A 17557-nucleotide genomic window follows, 5' to 3' on the forward strand; every position below is an offset into this window, starting at 1 on the left:
AAAATAGGCGTTCCAGCGCAATGTGTTAGAAAAAAGGGCCCTTGGTGCTCTCAATTTTAACGCCACCAAATAGCAGGTCTTAGCGCAAAAAACTCCACTACGCCAGGCGTACAGTCCAGTAGAGCATGTCATTGAACACGGCCAGGGCGAACGGGTTGGCGGTCTCCTTCATCTGCAGGATCTGAATTCGGCAGAATACAAAGTCGAATACGTACGCCTGAGCGCACACAGTATTCTCCGCGCCGTGCAGGAAATCCTCGCTTGGATACATTACGCACGGCATGGATGTCCCTCTCTCTCTCCAACACGTTCCCGTGCGCGAGGTCAATCCACGAGGCCAATCAACGAATGCCATGTTGATTTTCAACTATAGCCTACGTTGCAGAAAAAACACACCTTGATTTCAAAATGAGAATTCGTTTGTCATGGTTTTATTAGGCTACATAATTCCCAAACACACCTTGATTTAAAAATGATAATTTATCATGGTTTTATTAGGCCAGAGGTTCTCAAATGTTTTTCAGCCAAGGACCCCTTACAAGATAGAAAATATACCGGGGACCCCCTCATTCTGATTTGTGATTTTGGGCTAAGCTTAATTGTTTCCACGGTAACGTGCTCGACTTTTAATTTGATAGGTTTGTTATTAGAATGTAATCCATGAACCATTTTAGATTTAAAGCATAAACTATTTTCGTTGAACTATGAAGATTTTGCAAAAAAATATATCACAATTTGTCAACAGTACAGAAAACCACTATGCAACACAATCAATGACAGCCAAGATATTTTGATAGACTAGCACCATGTAGGAAGTAGTTTGAGAAGGAATAAGTAACATGTAGCATTTTTTTTTAATTAAAAAATATAAAAATAAAAATAATTTACCTGAAAACTTTTCGCGGACCCCCATTTGAGAACCACTGTATTAGGCTACATAATTCCCGACCATACAGTTTCATCCTCCAATTCTCTCCCTCTCTCTCCCCCCTCTCTCGTTCCCCCCTCTCTCTTTTCTCTCTCTCTCACTCTGTCCCTCTGCTTGCACGGCACTCCGCAAGAAAGAAGCTGCTGTGGCTTTTAACACATTCACTGCCAGCCATTTTTTTTTTTTACTGTAGGTAGCTTCTGCCAAGCCGTTTTTTGAGGATTCTGGCTCATTTTACAAGAGCCGAGGATAATTTTCTGCTTGGACTTTGTGAACACGAAGTTCACAAAAGTACTAATAGAATGTGTGCTTTCTCTGTCTAAAAGAGTTAGTTTGTAGAGGTAGTAGTTATGTAGATATTAGCCGTTGAGTACAGCATGGTTTGAGCGTCTGAGACAGGAAGCTGAGATAATCGCAGTTTTGTGAAATTCAATCAAACAGGCAGAACAGTCACTTTAACCATTTATTTTTGGCATCAGTGAGAGATCAGACATCTGAACAATATAGTTCTGAACACCCTCTCCTTTAAACTCCTCCCTCCGTGGGCGTGTCTGGTGGCGTTTGTCACAAGCCAGTTTCTCCTGCCTGTCTGAGCAGTGAGCAGCCTCCCTCTCTGGCGGCCCCTCGTCGGCGAGTGTGGCGAGTGTGGACTGTGGATGGGACTCAATCGTTTCTTGGATTTTCGGTTGAGAGCTTTGATGAAGCTTTGTGCGATTCTAGGCTTTATGCTGCCCACCCAGTCTATTTTTGGAACCCCCCACCGTTGTGCGCCGGTGTGCAGCAGCGTGAAAGCGTTTTCGCCTACAGTATGAGAATGAGGCTTGTTCGTTTCTGGGTTTTCGGAATGCGTGCGATTCTGGCCTTTCTGCGGGTGTTTCAAAGTGTGTTTCACCCATAATCTATTATGCAAATTTGCAATCCTCCACGCCAGCAACGCTCTCCGCTCTCGGTGTGCTGCTGCTGGCCCGGCCGCTCTCGGGCGAGTCTGGTGACTGATGACTGTAAAATCGCCAAGCCATTTCCTTGAGAATGGCTTGCTCCCGCGGCTGTTTTTGGTTGGCTTTCTCTCTGTCGGGAGAGCACTGTCGCCACTTAGCTGGTCGGTAAAATAGATTATACACATTCTCTTCCTCCAATATTGGTATAGGAGACGTAAAAGGGGTTGATCGATGTCCCACCGTCAATTTTTTTTTTTTTTTTTTTAAGCCGAGATATCTCGTCTTTGGCACTCAACGGTTGGATTCTGTAAGCCGAGATATCTCGTCATTGGCACTCAACGTGTTAAGGGGAGTGGACTGGACATGAGCTCACACGTGTGAATACTGTTTTGGGCATAAACACGCCTATATGGAGGTTTGCGTGAGATGACGCCAAGCGCAGCGGGCCGACACGCCCACAATTAGGGCTTTGCTATTACAGCGCAAAACGGGCGCTAACGCAAAATGACCGCCTTTGCGGCGATAGAGCCCATACTGTCCGCAGCAGTATAATAATAATATTCAGTCAAACTCTTTTGGATATAAAAACCAAGTGGCAACCCTCTGGACCTGAAAAATGAAACCAACACGTGAAGTGCCAAAAACTGCAGAATGGCCACTTGAGGCTGGCTGCAAAAGCGAGTCCTTCCCCATGTTAAAATGCCTTTACACTATATGTATATTACTATATACATATACTAAATACTATATATATATATACAATGACTTTACAGCAGAGATAAACATGTTTACAGCCAGGTACAAGAAACAGTTTTGGTCTGTATAGCTAATTTCCCCATTCATGACAACTTTACGGAGGGGGATGAGAGGTTGCTAGCTGTCTGCTAGCTGTCTGCTAGCTGTCTGCTCTTCCCCAGCTCCACACTCTTGTCCAAATATGGTCACTTTTGGCACACACAAAAAAAACCAAGATGAAAACCAAGACCAAAATGCCAAACTCAAGGCTTCAAAACGGTCACAAACCAAGGTGGCTACGTCCATTTTTATGCAGTCTATGATAATAAAAAAAACATAACGGTTAGTGGTGGTGAACAAAGCAAATTATAATCACATCTTTCTACTGAAACACAGTTGATTTGGTTTGTTTTAAAAAGAAAAGTTTGTTCCTTTATTGATTTTAGTAAAGCATTCGATACAGTTTGGAGAGATGCAATCTGGTATAAATTGGTAAAAACGGGCATCAGCGGTCAATTCTTGGATGTAGTAATGAATATGTACAAAAATATTATATCATGTGTATTTGTAAATGGTATTAAATAAAAAAAATTGTCAGCCTAGCTAGACAAGGTGAAAATTATTGTTTGCATTGTTTATTAATGTATTAATGCATTAATATTAAATTTAGACTAGAGGATTATCTACTGCAGAGTGGCTGCCAGCTTATTAACCTTGATGGGGAAAGCCTAGAGATTGTCCAGTGTTTTGAATATCTGTGTCATATGAACTATAATGGTTCATTTATGAACCAGTTGTATGTAACCAGTGTAACCAGTTAATCCTTGATTGAGTGGATGTTTCAGCCAAATTTGAAGTAAAAAAAAGATCACGTTAACGGGCATGAAAGGGGCGGTCGTGAGGTCACAGTGACCTCGAACTTTGACCAGCAAAATCGAATCAGTTCATCCTTTAGTCCAAGTAGATGTTTGAGCCAAATTTGAAGGAATCCCCCCAACGCGTTCCTGAGATATCACGTTAACGAGCATGAAAATGGTTGTCATGGGGTCACAGACAGTGACCTTGAACTTTGACCACCAAGATCTAATCGGTTCATCCTTGAGTCCAAATTTATGTTTGAGCTAAATTTGAAGAAATTCCGTCATGGCGTTCCTGAGATATAACGTTAACAAGCATGAAACGGGAGGTTGTGAGGTCACAACGACCTTCAACTTTGACCTTTGACCACCAAAATCTAATCCGTTCATCCTTGAGTCCAAGTGGATGTTTGAGCTAAATTTTGAAGTCTGACTCAAGACCCACCCTACTCTGCCTCTGATTTGTGGTTGAGTTTGTTCTGAATTGGTAAGTCAATCGGAGGCGGGGTTTTTTTCCACAGTTTAAACCCGTGTCAATGTTTAAAATGTGCCAATTTGAGAATAAAATGACATAAAATAAAATAACAATATTTTATGTGTTTAAAATACACAAAATACAACAATACAATACAATCTGATGTCAAGCTATTTGCTAAGGTACTGGAGCCCCTTATGAACAAATTCATCCACCTGGACCAAAAATACATTTTATAAAAACTGATAAAGACCTGCAACAATTAGTCAATTCATTGGTTAATTGCCAAGTATTACATTAATTGCCTATAATATATTATCATATATCATTTTGAGACATTTCTTTAAGGAAAAATGTCCTAATTCTCTGATTCCAGCTTCTCAAATGTGAAATGTCCTGGTTTCTTTAGATGGTAATCATCTCTTTAGTCCTCTGTGACAGTATTGTCCTTTGTGTACCCTCTAACACATTACAGTTCTTCCATTTCAGTTTTAGCCGTTTTTCAGCACAGCTAATTTCTCCCTCACTTCAGCTGTTAATCACCTTCTGTGATGGCTTTTGACTTATAGGCAGCATTTCTACATGTACATATCTGAATGGTACATATTGGGTGGACTCTGGAGATGATGTGCCATGGCTGCAGTTATGCAAATCGCCTGCTCCACAGGCTCCCAAAATCGTGACAGACAGACAGACACCGCCCACCCACCTAGGCGCCATCGGCTCATACTGCATCAAGAGTTGCTCGAGTGACATCACTGATGACATCACAACTGCCTGAGTGACGTCAGTTGGGCAATCACATCACTGATGACATCACAACATTACATTACGTCATTTGGCAGACGCTTTTATCCAAAGCGACTTACAATAACACATTTTTGTCAGCAATAGAGAAATCAACTATGCAACACAATCTATGACAGCTACAACTTCTGAAGGAATAGTGGTAAAGTTTAGTTAGTATACAGTATACTGTATATATATATATATGTGTATATATTTTAATAGAGAGAAAGATGTTAGTTCAAGAAGGGCCCAGATGGAGCCTGAAAAGGTGTGTCTTTAGTCTTTTCCGAAAGATCGGCAGTGATTCGGCCGTCCTGACCGAAGGTGGGAGCTCGTTCCACCATTGAAGTGCCAGGGTCGAGAAGAGTCGCGAACAGGATGAGCGACTTTTGAGCCCCTGTAGTGAAGGAGGGGCGAGGCGTCCTGCACTGGTGGAGGAGCAGAGGGAGCGGTGAGAGGTTTGGAACCTGACCATAGATTGTAGGTACAGAGGAGCTGTCTGGTGTACTGCCCTGTAGGCCAGTACCAGTGTCTTGAATTTAATGCGTGCCGAGATGGGAAGCCAGTGAAGATCCTGGAAGAGGGGAGTGACATGAGAGAATTTGGGTTGGTTGAATACCAGACGTGCTGCAGCGTTCTGGATGAGCTGAAGCGGTCGGATGTCAGCGGCAGGAAGGCCGGCCAGAAGCACGTTGCAGTAGTCCAGGCGAGAGATGATAAATGACTGGACCAGGAGTTGTGTGGCTTCCCTGGTGAGAAGCGGGCAGATCTTGCGGATGTTGTACAAGGAGAACCTACAGGAGCGAGCTGGCGCAGCAGGGTGTTTATCGGAAAACTTGGCATTTTGTATTCTTGATGTTTGATTTTCAAAGTACTGTTTTAAAAGTATTTAAGCCCCTTTTTGGATTAAGTGGATCCTTACCTCTCAGGAAAATGTACCGTGCCATCTCAGGCTATCTTATTTTTTTTATTTTTTCACATATAAACAACATGCATATCTGTGTTTTGTCAACCCTGTTACCGACATAACAATTACTGTTTGAAAAGGTTTTAAATCCATATTTAGAACAAATCTGATATATTATGAAAGATAAAGTCTCCCTTGTTATACACAGTGTGTTTGTAAAGTGAGAATATTGAGGAGTTTACTTTTCCCCCCAAGGATGAATATGCCCATTTGCATTTAGCGCTTTCACAGCATCTTCTGTTTAAGAAAAGGTTATGTAAACAAAATAATAATACCCAAATTTCTTTGAGTGGATTACTGGTACTTTTTACTTAACGCATAAAATTCATTTATTTTGCATGTGTCTTTTCATTTTTTAAATTATATTAGAATATTATACAAGTAACAGGGCTGACACCTCAGTAACAGGGTTGACAACAGTTAGCATATTGGTTGTACTGCCTGTTTAAGTTATAGTTATGGATGTAATAGGGTTATTTATGGAGTTGTAACGGAGTTAGTTATGTGGCATTCATAAACCTTTAATTCAACATTACTAATAAGAATATTTTATCAGATTTATTGAGAGGTTTTAGCATAGATGATGAAAAATGATGATACTGTGGATGTAAATGTAAGCCAATTGTTTTATTCAAAATACTGAAATGACATCACATTCCTCACGCCTTTGTTTATTTTGGTCCAATGTATAAAGTGCAAACCATATCCCAACAAAACTCTGTAATGCTTTAGAATACAGCCCACAAATAAGCATGTAACTAGAGGGTAACAAGATCTGTAGGCTACTTATAGGCTAATTACGGGGTACCACATTGTACTTATAGTGTAACTATGGGGTACAAGCAGTGAATTCAAGACTAGTAACTACAAGACTGTAGTTATAGTATAACTTTCTCCATTTTGCCCTCTCTTTTCCTAGTCTTCTCGTCGCTCGGGATCAGCATCTCTGCGTTCTCTGTATCGCCGCTGTTTCTCAGCTGCAGAAAGGCGCATCCTAATAAAATAATTAAACACAAATAGATAAATCAATCTATCGTTAACAGTAACCTATTCCTACAATTAAAAAAATAATTAATTTGATTTACAAAGCACATTTCTAAAACCCAATGCACTGATAGTGTATTAATATAGATTAGTAGACCTATAGTTACTAGTCAGTAACATCAACACACTTTAGCCTACCTATCAGTTTAATAAATAGAAAACCATAATATTTAGGGATGAAACTGTAAAAACATGTATATATTCTCTAAATACTATTGGCAAGAAAAGTTTATTTTCATGTACACACAAAAGCACACTTTCGTCAACCCTGTTACCCTAGAATGGTAACAGGGTTGACTTTACAAAACTTAAGAAAATTAATTAAAAGCAGATCTCACTTACTTATCTTTCCACCATCATCTTTAGAAAAGGCAGGTGATGTCACTTCCTGGAAATGCTACAACTTTTGGAACAGTCCATTATGTCTGAAGGGGTGTTTTCGTTAAAAGTAACAGGGTTGATGACAACATGGATACAAGACTATATTGTTCTTTTTCACATCATTTTACACATAGTAAGAATAAAACTCATTCATGAGTAATGAAATAACACTTGGGGCATTAGCTATAGGCCTATAGGTGTATGTTTTTTTTATGATAGTTTGATGTTTTTTGGCCTTAATAGCTAGCCAAAGTAGAAAGATCAGACTGAGATACAGGTCATTTTCACATTTTCTTTGCAAGATGCTTCACACAAAAGTGTTTAAAACTGTGTTGAGGAGTGAGGAACAAAGGGGGTAGAATGGCCACAGCACAGCCCTCTCCCCACCATCTTGCTGAATCCAGGGAGCTATCGAGCTATCCAATCTTATTTCTAGCTGCCTACTACTACTCTACTTTTTCCCCATGACGACGAAGGCATGACCCGCCCCTCTCTGCCTCTGATTAACCTAGCGTCAAACGTTCATCCAATCACATCCGCTTGGCCGAGTGCAGTCAGCCAATCAGAGGCAGAGAGGGGCGGATCACGCCTTCGCCATCATTGGAAACAAATATCGCTTCCCGGACAATAGAGGACTAGGCCTCTGATCAAGGTTTATTTGTGCTCCGATCCTGTCTACGACTAACCTACATGCGCACAGGCAAGGACAACTTTGGAAACGCAAGTAAGGCCGAATCATCTTACAGAATTAGATATAGACTAGTGCATATAGACGGTTTTCAACCGCTTCTTCTTCTGTGTTTTATGGCGGTTTGCATCCTTAAATGTTGCATTACCGCCACCTGAATTGTATCAGCTTCACAGTGCGAACTATTTACAGTGTCCACTTTCTCAGCTGTTCAGGGGAAAACACTGACATGGCCTACTTCTAATAAAAATAAATGAAATAAAATGTTTTAATGTAAAGATAGGCCTATGCGTGCAATAACGTAGCCTACTGATAGTCAGCTTACTCTGTAACATGTAGCTTTTATTAGCCTCTCAGGCTAGCTCCGGACTAGCCGCAAAACGCGACTATTTCACTCGAGTACCTCTCCCATCATAGTCGCGCTCGCCCGACCCCTTTATCGAGGGAAAGTTGCACATTTAGCGATCTACAAGCTTCAAACATGCACCAATCACTAATATAAACTACGCACCTTGTTGCCACGGATGTTGTCGAGCAGGCCGCGCTGAGGCCGCGCTTTGTTAACTCGTATTTTAAGAAAGTTTGGGTTATTTGTGTGTCCGGAAACATTATTTTCCCTTCTCCAACGACTCTTCTTCTTTTTTGCCGGACCAGACACCAATGCTTCCTACTACTAGCCCCGACGTATAAAATCCAAGATGGCTGAGTAACGGAAGCGAGTCCTGCAACGGACAATATTTTTACAAAACTCCTGTTAAAATTGTGTTTCAAACACTGCTACAATGATCATGTCATGTTTCCGTGTAGTTTAACGGCGAAAACGTAAAGTCGAACTTCTTTCTAGCAACATACCGTTGAAATAATTTCTTTTAGTTGTGTCTTTGATTTACCAGAGTCGGGGAACGGACGCTACCGCTGGCGTCTTAACTGAAAGCTGCTCTTGTCCTGTTAGGGACAGCTCACTCTGCGGCTCTGCTGGTTAGCAAGCCAGTGGTTAGCAAGCCAGTAATAGTCAACAAAGCGAGTGGCTTGTAGTGGTCGCTGAGTCCCATTTTGCTGCATTATTGCCACCTAGCTGGCCTTGTTGTGTTTTAGACAAAGCTAGCGTTAGCTAGCTAGCAAGCTAGCAACTTTAAAGATCAGTAACTCTCGTCGCCCAAGCATGTCTTATGGCTTTCTGTCATCAAAGTCACTTTCCTAAAGTAATTTGACATGGATGTTACCATGCACATATTCATATGAAATTCCACATATTGACACATATAGATGTATAAATTAGTTCCACTTTCACAAAGCGGCGATCCAGCATCTGAAATGCCTGCTAAAGTACCGGAAACCACGTCGAGAGACCTCTGACCCGGACGTGACGAAACAGGCGTCCAGGTGTCCGTTGCAGGACACAGTTACGCTAGTTATAATCGTATAAATGCTTTTTAGCACTTCTGTCTTGTTTGTGTCTCATTAAATCAGCTGTACACACAGCACGGCCTACTTCTATCTGTGTGGACATGAGGCTGCAGTGTTTGTATGCGCAAAATGCCACGAAATGCCTTGTTATATCAACTGTTATTGCTAACAATGGCTAGCCTGGCTAGCGAGTGGATCTGACCAGTGAACAGTGAACTTCCCAGCTCAACTTTTCTGCAAATGGAATGCTAACAAAACGGATGTGACGTAATTTAGCCTCCACATCCCAGTTATTTTGCGATAAAGGAACGCACGATAACTACTACAAGACATGAAGACCGAAATAGGCTACGTTGTTAATGTGTCTGTAGGAGACACGGCCTAATGTTAACATTTAATGAGCTGAATATCAGCCTGCGCTCAGCTATGTATACAGGAAGTAAACCGGATATTCAGGTGGGTTGTGACGGTTGTTATTGTTGTTTCATTCTGTTCCGTCTTGTATCAATGCCCCTACAGAATGGACGGTTAAAGCATTGACTCTTGCTTACTTTAAAACGTTTATTGTAACAGACATATATAACATAAACATAACGTTTGCTCTAGTCTAGCTGGTCTTAGCCTAGCTGCTGTACTCATCAGTATCCGACTGGTGTCACACTGTTATTGTTCCCCCGAACAACATGCACTAGGAACTAACAATCCTATTGTTACATCTTTTCTTTTTTAGAAAGTCCCTTACTCTGAACAATGTCAACATATCACTTAATCTCAGTGACCCAATATTATCCATATCAAAAATCAGATTTTCAGCATTTAATTAATAAACAAAACTTGTACTTTCCACTTTGTTAAGGATATAAATCTCACTATAATTCTTCCAAAAATAAATCATATTATCCTCTCTGTAGTACTGTGTCCCTACTTTATCAATACCATGAGACATAACCATAACATTGTATTTCAACAACAAAAATCAACTTTGTATCAAAACAAAATGTGCATATCATCCTGTAACTATACCCCGACTACTGAGTAAAGTCATTCAAGTATCCAGGCCTGACAACTAGGGATGGGCATTTTAAGCAATTTAAATACTCGAGTACTCTCCTTCTATTATGAACGAGCACTCGAGTACTCGCGCGGGGGGGGGGGGAGACGGTGGGGGTCTGTGTGATTACTATGGTAATGACGGAGCAGGGGTAATCTGCTGTGTGTGGGGCTGTTCACACATAACGTTTGCATTTTTGCATGGAGAAAGCGTTACCTGGAGCATGTGAGGAGAGGGACTGACTGACTGTGATATTAGGTGAGGTGACGCTAAGCTAACGTCTAAAGCCTACCTCAGACAGCATCTCCGATGGTTGGATGGATGGCATTAGCGCTTCGGAGCGGACAATATTGTTGTGAAACAAGCGAAGGCTCAATTCCAATACATGTCCATTGTCCAGTATCATCCATTTTACTTACACTAACGTAAATCCACGGATTTAGGTCCGGTGTTCTGCCAAAAAGAGAAAACTGACCACTGACCAGTGTGATTAACGTTGCAGCTGCAGCTAAATAGTGATCACCATGAAACGATTGTCTCCCAAAAAGCGATTCTTTCTCCACATTTCTTGTGACTAACGTTATGGGAAACGACAGTGTAGTCAGTAAACTACTGCAAAGTTTTGAATGAGTTTTATCGGGCGTGCGCTATGAAGAAGCGTGCATCTTTCTCCTTCGGGAGCATATCTTCAGCCACTATTTTCGGGATGAGCTGGAAAACTTCCGGTTAAAACTTTCAAAATAATGTTACTTAAACAAAAGTAAATAGCTTATTTATGCACGTTGGACAAGAAAAGGCTATTTCAACGAACGAAGCAGCAAACCTTGTATCAAAATACTCGTTGTGATGTTATATGGCGTGAAACTATGGCTGTAACGCATTACTCAAAATAAATAAGGTTACAACTTTTATTTTGAAATCAACAAAGCGGATGACGTACTTGTACATTCTGGCTGACTTGACGCCCGTGCAGTTCATGCTGCCAGATCCACATAACGATGCATGCGTAGATTTAGACCATTTTAAAGGGGTGGGGAGTGGGGCGAGTACCCGAACAGCGGAAACGTTACTCGAGTACTGACGTTATGAACGAGTACTCGAGTACCCGAGTACTCTCGCCCATCCCTACTGACAACCTGACGACCCGACCTGGTAGTAGTGACAGCATGTTGCTCTCTCACTAGACCCCGCTCTGCCACTTCCACTCTTGGCGTTTGTACCACAGTCCCTGTTGTTGTTGGTGAGGCAGGTGTGCTCTGGTTGTGTCTGAGGTGACGACGATTCCTCCTCAGAACACCTCCTGACTCCAGTTCCACCTCATAAGACCTATGGCTCACCGGTTTGATGACCTTTGCTGCCCTCCAGACCTTATGTGGCTCAAACGGCTGAACTCTTACACTGTCCCCTCTTTTAAGAGTGTCCATGTCCCTTGCCGTGCGATTGTAGGGATGCACCGATCCACTTTTTTCACTTCCGATCCGATTCCGATACCTGAATTTGGATATCTGCCGATACCGATATTATGCCGATACCAATATTTTTCTTGAATATACAATATAGGCAAAGATTTGGCCAATTAAAGTTTTATTTTATATACCTTGCAAAAAGCAGACAAAATTAAGAAAATATACAAGGCAAAGAAGGATACTATTATACATTATTATACAAATTACGGCCAGCTGTGCGCTGGAATTGCAATTTTTTTTTTTTTTTTTTTTCCAGATCCGATCCGTGAATTAGTGCCATATCGGCACCAGATACCGATATTGGATCGGATCGGCCCCATCCCTATGCGATTGTAGTATTTTTCCTGTCTCCGTCTATTGTCCATCAGTCCTTGTTTGTTATTTCTGGCTGCAACAGAGTGTTTTTGGTAGGAAGAAGGGTCCTTGTTCTCCTACACAGAAGTCTCTGAGCTGGGCTTGTATCGAGACCTTGGCTTGGTGTATTGCGATGGTCCAGCATAGCCAAGTATGGATCCTGTCCCGCAGTCGCAGCTTTCAGCATGAGACGTTTGGCTGTTTTCACTGCCGATTCAGCTTTCCCATTGCTCTGTGCATAATATCCTGGGGAAGATGTCCTGTGTTCCAATTCCCACATTTTGCTGAAGCGTTGGAACTCTTGTGACGCGAATGCGGCCCGTTATCTGAAATGACAACATCTGGTATCCCCTGTTGTGCAAAGTGGGCCTTTAGCTTTCTGATTACTGTGGTACTCTTAGTGTCTGGTAGATCATCTATCTCCCAAAAGTTAGAGTAGGAGTCTACAGTTATGAAGTAGTCTTCTTTGTTATGAAAAGTGAACAAATCTGCACCCACCTTGGCCCAGGCTCTGTCTGCCATGTCATGTGGGTGTAGTGTCTCTCTCTGTTGCTTAGGATCTACTGCCCTGCATATGTGAACGTTTTGATGTAGTCATTCATCCCTTGCCAATATACACATTCCCTCGCTCTCCTGAGGAGTGGACACGATGAGTGATATCCGCTCTGAGCGCATCTGGTATCACTGCTCTCTCTCCCTTGAACACTATGCCATCCTGGAAACTTAATTCTACCTGGAATGAGTGGTAGTGCTGAATGTCTGTCGGAATGTCATTTCTATTCTGTGGCCACCCTGTCAAAATCAACTCTTTCAGTCTCTGTCATTTTGTGTCCTCTCTTGTAGCTAACTGTATTGCCTGTAGCCTCTCAGTAGAGATAGGCAGATAGCTAATCATGTTTACAGTCTCTATCTCTGCCCCCTTTAGTGCTCTCTGGCAAATATGCCCGACTCAGTGGTATCTGCCAGTAACATATCTCGGCCTGGTACGTAGACTACGCTGATATCATAACCATGACCATATATTGTAGGTACAGAGGAGCTGTCTGGTGCACTGCCCTGTAGGCCGGAACCAGTGTCTTGAATTGGATGTGTGCCGAGATGGGAAGCCAGTGAAGGTCCCGGAAGAGGGGAGTGACATGAGAGAATTTAGGTTGGTTGAAAACCAGACGGGCTGCAGCGTTCTGAATGAGCTGAAGCGGTCGGATGTCAGAGGCAGGTAGGCCGGCCAGAAGCACGTTGCAGTAGTCCAGGCGGGAGATGATAGGTCTCTGGACCAGGAGTTTTGTCGCTTCCCTGGTGAGAAACGGACGGATTTTGCGGATGTTGTACAAGGCCCTACAGGAGCGTGCTGTCGCAGCAATGTAGGCCGAGCAAGACAGCTGGTTGTCAATGATCACCCCAAGGTTCTTAGCTGTTTGGGAGGGAAGTACAGTGGTATTGTCAGTGGAGATGGAGAGGTCTGTGAGAGGGCAGTCTTTTCCTGGGAGGAAGAGTAGCTCTGTCTTACCAAGGTTGAGCTTGAGGTGGTGGGCAGACATCCAGTCATCGATGTCTTTGAGGCAAAAGCCATGAGATGAGATCACATGGCCAAGAGATCTGATATAGGAATTTGTCTTAATTTATTCATTGAAATCATCCTCTGCTATTTAAAAACTCACAAATCTTCAACCTTTAGATTGTAATATTTGTATACCTTCAAACCTATGATTATCTCAATACATTTTAAGCAACATACCATTCAATTTTGAACAATTCCATAAAGAGTTTGAGACTCCAATTTGTAATTAAATTGTATATGACTGATTTAATTTAACCCCTGCTGTATCTACAGAGCTGCTTGGTGGGAGGACAGACATCTGGCGTAGGAGGGGAGGAACATTGTCAAAATGAATTCTTCAGAAGAGGTGAGAAAAATATCACTGATGTATCACGGATGTCGCCACACACACACACACACACACACACACACACACACACACACACACACACACACACACACACACACACACACACACACACAAAGTGCCCCTGCCCTAATTCTTTCTTTGTCTTTTTTAGAAACGGAGAGACACCAACAAGAGACCCAAACGCATTCACACTGGAGAGAAGCCCTACCACTGTGACCAATGTGTGAGCAGTTTCAGTGTGTTAGGTAGCCTAAAAAGACACAAACGCATTCACACTGGAGAGAAGCCCTACCACTGTGACCAATGTGGAAGCAGTTTCACTCGGTTAGGTCACCTAAAAACACACAAACACATTCACACTGGAGAGAAGCCCTACCACTGTGACCAATGTGGGGGCAGTTTCAGTGAGATAGGTCACCTAAAATCACACAAACGCATTCACACTGGAGAGAAGCCCTACCACTGTGACCAATGTGGAAGCAGTTTCAGTCACTCAAGTGCCCTAAAAACACACAAACGCATTCACACTGGACAGCAGCCCTACCACTGTGACCAATGTGGAAGCAGTTTCCGTCGGTTAGATAGCCTAAAAACACACAAACACATTCACACTGGAGAGAAGCCCTACAAATGTGACCAATGTGGGAGCAGTTTCAGTTACTCAAATCACCTAGCAACACACAAACGCATTCACACTGGAGAGAAGCCCTACGACTGTGACCAATGTGGAAGCAGTTTCAGTCGGTTAGGTAGCCTAATAATACACAAACGCATTCACACTGGAGAGAAGCCCCACAAATGTAACCAATGTGCGAGCAGATTCAGTGTGTTAGCTAACCTAACAACACACAAACGCATTCACACTGGAGAGAAGCCCTACCACTGTGACCAATGTGGGAGCAGGTTCAGTCAGTCAAGTCACCTCACAACACACAAACGCACTCACACTGGAACGGGCTACTGGTGTGACTGCTGTAAGAAAATGTTCGCTCGGTCATCTGGTCTGAAGAAACACCTGAAGAGCGCCCTCCACTGTCTGCAGGCGGAACAAACCTCTCTGTCCAACCACATGTAATCAATGAATCAAAGTTCAGTGACAGTCTGAATATGCATAATTATGTTTGTTTCTGACATTGCATTGCTAGAATGTAAACAACAATGTAAGAATGTCACCACAAAGTAAATGGAGAGGTTGTGAAACTGTCTGATTTGTGATTACTACAGCAGAATAACATGCAGCTAATATCACCATTATTTTTTCTGACCCACCATAGAGAGCGTCATATTTTGCATTGACATATATTGAAGCTATAATTGTCCCTAAGGTTTACTAACATGAGATCTGTGGGGTTGGCGACTGTTGGATGTGGTTTACTTTATTCTTTTCTGATGTGGCTTAAGACTGTTTCATGATGCAGATATGTTACGATGATATGAGTTATAAGATATGTGTGAATAATGATACCCTATGGTTGTTGATGAGAAATGTTTTTGTTGATATGGCAAGGGGGGAGGGGAGGGTGTCTTGTCTTCGCCCTGTCTTTTTTTGTCTCTCTTTAGTATTTGTATGTATCATTTGTAAATGTTTGTTAAAAAACTAAAAATGTCATCACAAAAAAAGTTTACTAACATGAATGAAACAAGAACAGTGACATCAACAAAGGCGAGTTCATATTAAAGGCACAATGAATTTAAACCCCATCTCTTCAGTGTATTACTTCTAGCCTGGTAATTAACTAAAGTAACTTAAGTCACAACAAGCATTGCCTATAGCCTACATGAATGATCTGTGGCAGCATATTTGAATAATGTCTAAATCTAACATTTAATTGAAAATCAAGTTTCACTATTAAACTTGATTGTGATTTGGTTGTAGAGTTTGCCAAGCGGTGCTCGATGCAGTACTGGGCTCCTCCCCCCCCTGGAGCTCCAGAGGAGAGGAGTTTTTGCTCCAGAGAGGAGGAGCTGGGGCTCCATTCATGAAACCAGCTGCAATGCTGCAATAAGGAAACTCACAGTAGAATGTCTCTGCCTTCAAAATAAAACGCAAATATAAGTGTTTCAAATAAACGCAAGTAAGTGTTGTTTTGTGCATCATCATTCAGTTACTGGAGTTGGAGCTTTATAGCCTATTTATTACTCATTAGGAATACTGTATACATCATCCAGATTATGTGAGTACACGTGAATATCCATACTAATTTCTATATCCTATATTTTACTTTCTAGATCAGATTTACTTTCTATTTAACTCCCCATGTACAATTAATTTGACAGCTCATCCATCGTATTTAAACAGTTTTGTATTATTTTTAATATATTTTGTTTTCTACTTATCAAGCACATTGTGCTTGTATGATGGAATATGTGACACATGAACTTTCATTTGATCTAATATTGTTATGAAGCCATCTGTAGGGTTGTACTTATTGTAATTAAATCAATGTATTAATAAAATAAACAAGATTTTTCTGTTTCCCAAACTCCAGTTAAGAAAAGATCAAGTCAGTGCATCTGTACATCCAATCCAATCCACTTTATTTATAAAGCACATTAACAACAGAGTTGACCAAAGTGCTGCTGTACACTCAAACAAAAATAGCAGTGACAAAAGAAAATACTCAGCACACACAAGTAAGACAGAAGTTAAAATAGTGACAAAAAAACAAAGTAGAAAAAACGCGACTCCCATACTAGGTTCTAATTAAACGCCAAGTCGTAAAAATGTGTTTTCAGGCGAGATTTAAAGATGGGCAGTGTAGGGGCCAGCCTGACATGCAGCGGGAGCTCCTTCCACAGTTTGGGGGCTGATCTCCTGACGCTGGCGGTCGGAAGGTACCGTAATTCGGCCGTGGCAGTTCTTCACAGCAGAGCCTCAAAAGTATTTTCGGTAACACTTTACAATAATGTACACAAATACTATAGTAGTTACTAGTAAACTAACCATTAACTAATAGCCAGTTAATGAGTAGCTAATGAAAAATTTGGCATTAGTCAATCACTAGTTAATCATAGTTAATGAGTAGGTAGTCATTAGTTAATGATTAGTATCTAATTTCCTGAGTAGAGTAGTTAATCATTACCTAATGATTACTAAATGTCAGCTCGTGAATAGAGTAGTTAATCATTACTTAATGATTCCAAAATGTCAGTGCGTGAATGTATTAGTTAATCATTAGTTAATCTTTTTGTGTACCCTATTGTAAAGTGGTGCATCATACTCAGTAGTTTATGAATACTGAATCATTACCTGTCCATTAGTTACTCTTTTCGCACCCTAATATAAAGTGAAAGATATCCTTATCAAATAAACACTCCCTCCAGGTGAGATTCGAACCCTGAACCCCAAGATTGTTAAATTGTAAGTCTGGTTCTCTACCATCTGAGCTAACCAGCCTGTTATTTGTTAGAGCCATACTATAGGTCTGTAGAGTCAGAGACTATGTTTTATGTCCTATCCACATACTACTTTCTGTTCAAGTACTTATAGTTTTTAAGATATATTCCATCCAAATACTACTTCATGTCCAAGTACTTAGGTATGTTTCAGCCAAATACTACTTATGTCTA

The 17557-nt window shown here is 41.5% G+C and overlaps 1 long non-coding RNA gene across 1 annotated transcript; it reads left to right on the top strand.

Moving 5' to 3' along the window:
- Positions 1–7746: 7746 nt before the first annotated feature.
- LOC310798612 lies at positions 7747–15630 on the top strand. The gene is made up of 3 exons (XR_014553779.1): positions 7747–7838; positions 13912–13984; positions 14139–15630. It is a non-coding gene; the product is annotated as an uncharacterized lncRNA (long non-coding RNA).
- The last annotated feature ends 1927 nt before the right edge of the window (positions 15631–17557 follow it).

Source organism: Poromitra crassiceps (assembly GCF_964638095.1).
Source record: "Poromitra crassiceps genome assembly, chromosome: 26".
Classification (NCBI taxonomy): Eukaryota; Metazoa; Chordata; class Actinopteri; order Beryciformes; family Melamphaidae; genus Poromitra; species Poromitra crassiceps.